An 8,313-nucleotide genomic window follows, 5' to 3' on the forward strand; every position below is an offset into this window, starting at 1 on the left:
TGACCTTACCAATTAGTAGGGAGAATAGAAGGATTATTCAGTTAGTGGTGCTGGTACAATTTTTTAAATATTTGAAAAATAAATGTATATCCCGATTATATTCCTTATATCAGATTAATTAAATTCTTGAATAAGAAGAACAAAAATTTTTTAAAACCAGGGAAAAAAGTGAGTATTTAACTATAGCTGAGAAGGAATTTTCTGAGCATAAATTAATGGAAGAAACCACAAAGAAAATGATTGATAAATAAGATTACTTAAAAATTAAAAACCTTGTGCATATAAAAAGTACCCCATAGATGGCTTCTGCCATGGGTTTAGAGTGGAAGATTGATAGGGCTTGACTTATGTTTTGAAAAAAATCATTGTGACTGTTTTGTGGAGAATGGATTCTAGAAAGGCAAGAATTGGAAGCAGGTAGACTATTTAGCAGGGTATGCCAGTAATTTAGGAGAGAGATGATTCTGGCTTGGACTAGGGGAATAACGGAGGTGGTTAAAAGAGGTCAGATTTGGGGTACATTTTGAAGACAGATAATTATTTCTAGAGCCTTGGCTGTGCAGATAATTAAAGAAATAGGATAGTTAGAGGGATATTCAGGGTCAACAGAGGGTTTTAAAGGTGTGGTAAAGATTTGAATATACTCATAACCTGGAGGGAAAGAGCCAAGAAAGAGGAAGATGTTGAAGATCAGGAAAGAGTAAATACTTCTGATAGAGGAAAATACGGGAGGAAAAGCTAACTGGATGGAATACAAAGCACATCTAAGTGAATTAGCTTTGACAAGAAGGAAGCATATGTCACTTGATGAAATGGTGAAAAAAAGAAAAGGATGGGTATAGGATATTGCTATCTTTTTAGATGGTAGACTGAGAAAGTGAAGAAATCCATGCCTAAATACCTCTGTTTTCTTTGTAGTGGGGTAAGGGTGTGTTAGGGCCAAAGCCAGTTTCATTGCAGAGTGACCTATGCAGTCACACAGGGCCCCTCACTCAGAAGGGGGCTCTGAACTTGGGGTTTAATACTCTGTGATTGCTATCTTGAAATTCTTGATCATTTTACCTTTGAATTTGTTTCCTAAGTAAAGTCCCATTGGAAAGTGGAGCATGTGCTCCGGTCTTGGAGCATTGGATCAGGAGTGACTCAGCCCATGCGTGGTTTTGCCTTCTGTTGCCTCCCCAGGTCTGATTCTTTGCTGCCCACTCCCCTGCCTCTGCCCAGTTACTGCTGCCACCCTCTGTCATTGGCAAAGGCGTGGGTATGAGCACGTTGAGGGGCGGGGTCAAGTGTGCACATCCCATTCCTTAAGTGGTGGGCCAGGGGACTGGGTAACTACGAGTGTCTACATTTGTCCCAGGAGTATCCCTGCACCTAAGGAGTGCAGCATTCTATAGTAATTAAAAGAACATCTTGAGAAGGTTGAGATGGAAACTGCAGAAGGAAGGAAAATGCTTTTATCTTCCTTTTTGAGCAAGTGGCCCTGCATTTTCATCTTGCACTGGGCCCTGCAAATAATGGAGCCGGCGCTGATTACAGGCCCTCAGTGGAATGGGAGATGGAGTATGTAACAGGATCTCCAAGCAATGTTCATGAATTTGGATTGGCTCTAATTTACACTGTTTATGTGTCATCTCTAGAAGCATTCAGCATCAATTTATTCGTTACTGGTGATTTCAGAATGAGTACGATGGATAACACAATACTGAAATCAAGAAAGCAGCCTTTATGTGATTAATAAGGCTTTTTAATGGAAGAGCCACTAAGCAATGATTCTTTGAAAGTGTTGACCCTAGCACCAAAAGTGAGAGTCCTTAAACTTCTGTTGTATTCACATAGTCACCATTTTACATTTATTTTTTCAAGGCTATGTGATTTAGATTACTTCACCATCTCTGTGTGACTGTCTCCAATTGTAGGGTAATGGAGGATATAGAATCTGTTCTGACTTTTGTGATATTTGTTTGGGCACTTCAGTGATTTTGCATTAGGCACAGGTGAAAATAAAAAACAACATTTCATAGCAAATTTCGGTCCCTTTCTCAAAGACCCAGGAAAGAAGTCCAACCCTTGTAAGATCAGAAGGATTTGCTCTGGTCCAGAAAGTCAATGACTCATTTGAAACTTACATTTTTCTTTTAATCTTAAACTGGAAAGCTCCACTAAGATCATAAAGTTTCCTTGCTTGACTGAAGCAGCAGCATTTTGAGAGGAGGTAACTATAAACATTAATTTGAGACTTGCAAGCTAACATTAGACTTTGCTTTTTGTTTGAGGCCATGTAGTGGTTTCACTTTGCCTAGAGTCCCTTTAGATTGAGGAAGATAGGGGTATAAAAATGCAATTTCTCAGTGATGTTACTCTGAACTACTTTATTATGCAAGTAGCTGTGTGGCCAACAATGTGTTCAGTGACCTGCCTGATTCCCTGTGCACACATGCCTTCTTTCTTGCTTTTCTATAAAGGCATTAGTTTCCATGACTCGAGACGAAAAACATTATCAAATGGGAAGTGTTTAGTGCCTCTGAGGAGCTATTTTTTGGTCTCACTTGAGTTGTTAGAAAATAGGCCTGCATCTCAAAAATTTGACCTTTTCCAAGGAGAACAGTTGAAGCTATGAATAGATTGAGTACTCACTGCTTGAAGCTACTCACTCCATTGATACGCAATTCATAAATCAAGGCAATATAGTACATTTGTGCTACATTTGGGGTCTTTGATCTCAGCCCCCTACCAACTGTAGATACATCCATATCTCCTGCTTTAGGACACATACATAGAGCTGTTACACAAGACATGAGGAATTCAATATTAAGGCAAACTTGATTGTAGTTCTTTTCCAACTTTTTATCCTAGTTCAAGTAACTGGGTCTCTATCTGGTCCCTGAGACTTTTCTGTACTGATAAGCTACCAAATCTTGAGGGATGGAGACCCTGCTTTGTTCTTGTCCGTTCTGACCCCAAGCTATATTCCTGTGACTGAAGCCCTATTACCAGCTACCAGACTTTCCTTGGTGCTACCTGCCAGCTTAGATCTTTGAATACCACACTCCTTAACAGTTTGTGGTTATGCTCTGTACACTTGGGAAGTTCTTTTATCCATTAATATCACTATGTCAGGGAATTCCCTGGTGATCCAGTGGTTAAGACTCCACGCTCCCAATGCAGGGAGCACAGGTTCGATCCCTTGTCAGGGATCCCTGGCCTCGCGGCACTGCCAAAAAAAAAAAAAAAAATCACTATGTCAATAGCTCGTCCATGCCATATGACTGTTATTGTATTTCCTTAGAGACCATGTTTCTTCTGTGTGGCAGGGTCTATTCCCGTTACTTGACGTTTTCAGTTTCCCACAGTCTGCAGCACCCCAGTGTGCCCTATATTTGTTAATCCTTTGGTTCCTAGTTATGTCACAGAAAAAGACAGAACAATACACAGGAGTGTCATCAAAAGGCTGTAGCTTCTGGGAATTCCCTGGTGGTCCAGTGGTTAGGACTTGGTGCTTTCACTGCTGTGGCCTGGGTGGATTCGATCCCTGGTTGGGGAACTAAGATCCCGCAAACTGTGCGGCAGGGCCAAAAAGAAAAAAAAAAAAAGAAAAAGAAAAAGAAAAAAAAGACTGTAGATTCAGATGCTTTGAACTTGTAGGACGTTGGAAGACCGTATTATTTTTTTTTTGCAGTGAAGATGTTTATAAGGGAAATAAAGGTGAAATCAGTATTTTGAGAAAGGTGGAGAGAATGAATTTTGCAAGTTTAGAGGTGGTAGAGTGAAGTAATTAGAAGTATTTTGGTTGGTTGGAAATCAACGGAAAACATTCAGAAAAATATTATGCAAAAAAGGGAGAATTTGTTATAAAGAGGTATCTCATGGAGCTCATGGGTGTAAATGCAATTCATCTTGAGGAAGGGACTCTTGTCATCTCTGTCATTTGTTTTTATTTGTATATCTGCTTCATTCTCTGAAGATAAGTCTTGTCAGATTTTAAAGTAATGGAACAGAAAATATGATCTTTTAAAAAGCAAACATACATTTGATCATGTAACTCCCTGCTTTAAAACCTCCGATGGATTTCCACTGCACTTAGAATAAAATCTAAAGTCCTTAGCATGCTCTACAAAGCCCAATGCTATCTGGTCCCTACCTCCTTCTCTAATCTCATTTCCTGTGACTTCTTTTTTATTCCTCTGACTTTGTAGATAATTTAGATTACTGCTTGGGGGTCTTTATATTTTCTGTTTCCCTTACTCTTTATTACATCGCCCTGTCCTACTTTTTCTAGTACATGTTATTCCTGAAATTATGCTGTTCATGAATTTATCTGTTTATCATCCAATACCATCTCAGTTGTGAGCTGCATGAGAGCTAAGACATTGCCTGTTCCTTTCACTCTTGTCGCTGCAGTACTTAGAATTATGCATGACACACATTAAGGACTCAAACACTTGCTAAACCAATTAAAAGAGCAAGATGATTGAACACTGAGAGTCAGACATCAGCAGAATGACCTGGCATTAGGGAGAAAAAAAGGCATAAACAATACTAATGTTATTTAAAAATATACAGTGTATAACAATAAGCAATAAATAGTCATAATAACTCATATTATTTTGAATTCTTACTCTCTGTTTGGCACCGTTCAAAGAACTTTATCTGTGTTAACTCATTTAATCTTCTCAACAGCCCTATGAGGTAGGTGTCGTTATGATCCCCATTTTAAATTTGTGGAAGCTAAAGCATGAAAATGTTAAGCCAGGATTCAGGATATAGACCTAGATAGTCTGAGTATACACAAAGTACACTTAAACACGAATGGTTATTGCCTTCCTTGGTTGCACAGCAACACAGCAAAACAAACTTGATTCTGGAGCAAATTCTCCTTCAAACATTCTCTAGCCAGTTATATCTAAGGCCTGAATATAAGTCCTAACTTAAAGGTTGGAGTAAGTAAGAAGACCCAAGGGCAAATCAAAGTTTGTGAGAGGTGGGAGCCAAGTTGTTCTCAACACAAATTTAAAAAGTCCAAAAATTGAATTGACCAACTTTACGAATAGTGAAAATAAAATCACTGGAAATAAAATGTGAAGGTAGATTTCATTTTACTGTCTCTAACTAGTGGTCTTTCAGAATGAAGTACACAGCGCTGTTTAAAAAACACTGTGTGTGTGTGTGTGTGTGTGTGTGTGTGTGTGTGTCTGGGGGTGGTGGTCTCACATTCAAGTACTTCATAGTTTGTCTCAAAAAAGGGCAATATTAAATTCTTGTGCATTTATAAGCATTCATCCAACCAGTGGAAGATATTTTTCAAGTAGAGCAAAATCAGTGTCATAAAAGAACTACTGAAGTATAAATGTTGAGGTTACTCTGGCATCCAGCAAACCTCAGACCAGAAAAAACAGAAAAAGTGTTTACCTTAAGGGCAGGTGAAAGGGATACAGAACCATCCATTAAGAGGGCATTAAAATGGAAATCTTGATTGTTACTGTGAAATGTTGAATACATTTTTTTTTAAACAGTGTGTGTTGTTTGCCACAAGATGGCAGCTAAGCAATTGTCATTTGAATATGGCAAAGGTAGGTAGGCAGTGTTGTGCAGAAATCCTTTTTATCTCTAATGAAATACAAGCTGAGTTTCAAATTTTGCTTCTAACAATATACACATTTGTAAAAGCCATGGTACCTAGGACCTTGCCATCAAATATAGAGAGAGCCAACATTTGGGGGGGGTGGTTATAGACTTTTAAAGTTATTGGGAGGATGGTATTGATTATTAGCCAAAAAAAAAAAAAAAGTCCTGGATAAGACTTATTAAAGTACAATCAAACATAGAAAGCACAAGCTATATAAAAAGATGTGCCATGATCTTGGAGAAGAATGGAAATGTATAGGTTGGATGAGGCAACCAAGCTTCATTACAGCTAATTAATCATTCCAGCAATGATGCTTATCTTGGTTGTTGAATCAATGGTTCAGTAAACTGCATCAATCATTAAGAGACCCAAACCACGAGAGGAAAACCATTTTAGAAAGGTGCATCAGACACAAAACATTGTTCTTTAAGCTCAGCCTTCTCCATGAAGTCCTTTCTCATTTCCTCTGAATTTGTATCACACCTGCTGCCCAAACCACTCCCTTTAGGGAGTGCCTGGAGCTATGGTGTAGTCTGTGTCTTTTGAATTTTTTTTTTTAGATTATAAAGTCCTTATGGCTAAGAAGTCTATTCTACTTTTCCATGCTAAACATGTGGCTCACCTGGCAGAGTGCTCAGTTACAGAATGGTCATAGTAGCATGGGTAGTACAGTACAGAAGTTAAAAGTGTGGAACCTGGAGCCATACTGCCAGAATTTATATCCCATCTCTGTGTAACCTTACTTAAGTTATTTAACGTTTCTGAGCCTTAATTTTTCTCAAATGTAAAATGATTAGCAGTTAATATAAGTAAAACATTTTAAATGGTGCCCGGTGTGAAGTAAGTTCTTTATTAGTCTTTGCTATCAATGATTCATGTCTTGGAGAGGCCCCTAATATGAAAGGCCCGGGTGGCCTCTTGAGCTGCCTCCTGGTAGAGTGATTAAACCTGGTACTGGGAAACCAACTGCTCTCTACTGGTAAGCCCTCTGGTCACAATGACGCCAAGTAATGTTTCCTTAAGAGAAAGAGTTTCGTCATAAGTACCTGGAAATCCCATAACCCATTCTATAAGGAGTAGTTTGTCCTGTCATACTTCTATGAAGGAAGTTTTCTCCATATTGGAATTTACAAAGTTCTGTTAATATGGAGAGCTCTGCTCTCTAATGGTGAGGTCTTTTGTTTCGTAATGTGGGCAGCTTTGTTGAAGTGTTGGTCCAGTATTGTCTGTTGGACTGTGTCTTATCCCAGCCATATGATGGGATGGGTGGGGGGATCGGTGGTAATGGAAGGTATTCAATATTTGTTGACTCTTACTTTTAAGCCTTGCGGTAGGACCTTTCACATAACAGTGTCACATGTAATTGTCACAATTACTAGTCACGTTTTACAGCCAAGGAATCTGAGATTCAGAGAGGTGTGTAACTTTCTCAAGATCATATGACTAATGTTTTACCATGCAATACCATACAATTGTGGATATTGTATGATAATGGAACCAGGATTTTAATCAAGACCTTTAGCTAAGGCACATGTAATTCTTCTTAAACTCCTTATATATTACCATGGGAAAGGTCAGGTCTCTCATCCTGTTCTAGTCAGTGATGCCAGCTCCTTTATTACTTAAAAACAATGTATCAGTTCAGGCTATGACTCTTTGAGGTTAATCTTATCGGTTTGCTCTGCAATGAATTCATACCCATGCCCCATGAGAGATATATATATATATAGAGAGAGAGAGAGAGAGAGACAGAGACAGAGACAGAGACAGAGACAGAGAGAGACAGAGAGAGAGAGAGATAGAGAGAGAGAGAGAGAAAGAGAGAGAGAGAGAGAGAGAGAGAATATACCACATCTTCTTTATCCATTCATCTAGTGATGGACATTTAGATTGCTTCCATATCATGGCTATTATAAATAATGCTGCAATGAATGTAGGGGTGCATATATCTTTTCAAATTACTGTTTTTATATTTTTGGGAAATATCCAGAAGTGGAATTGCTGGATCATATGGTAGTTCTATTTTTAATTTTTTGAGAAACCTCCATACTGTTTTCCATAGTGGCTACACCAACTTACATTCCCACCAACAGTGCACAAGGGATTTCTTTTCTCCACGTCCTTGCCAACACTTGTTTTTTGTTGTCTTTTTGATAATAGCCATTCTGACACTTGTGAGGCAACATCTCACTGTGGTTTTGATTTGCATTTCCCTGATGATTAGTGATGTTGATCATTGTTTCATGTGTCTGTTGGCCATCAGCATGTCTTCTTTGGAGAAATGTCTACTCAGGTCTTCTGCTCATTTTTTACTTGGATTGTTTGTTTTTTGGATATTGAGTTGTGTGATTTCTTTATATAACTTGGATATTAGCCCCTTATCAGATATATCATTAGCAAATATTTTCTCTCATTCAGTAGGTTACCTTTTGGTTTGTTGATGGTTTTCTTCACTGTGCAAAAGATTTCTAGTTTGTTGTAGTTCCATTTGTTTATTTTTGCTTTTGTTGCCCTTGCCTCAGGTGACAAATCAAAAAAAAAATTGCTAACATTAATGTCAAAGATCATACTGCCTATGTTTTTTCCTAGGAGTTTTAGGGTTTTGGATCTTACATGTAATTCTTTAGTCCATTTTGAGTTTATTTTTATAAGGTGTAAGAAAATAGTCCAGTCTGATTCTCTTGCATGTA

At 38.3% G+C, this 8,313-nt stretch overlaps 1 protein-coding gene across 4 annotated transcripts in view; it reads left to right on the forward strand.

Moving 5' to 3' along the window:
* LOC309652082 (uncharacterized protein) overlaps positions 1-8,313 on the forward strand; it is a 311,046-nt gene that overhangs the window by 264,956 nt on the left and 37,777 nt on the right. The window lies entirely within an intron of this gene.

The sequence above is a fragment of the Balaenoptera physalus genome (genome assembly GCF_965194825.1).
Source record: "Balaenoptera physalus genome assembly, chromosome: X".
Classification (NCBI taxonomy): domain Eukaryota; kingdom Metazoa; phylum Chordata; class Mammalia; order Artiodactyla; family Balaenopteridae; genus Balaenoptera; species Balaenoptera physalus.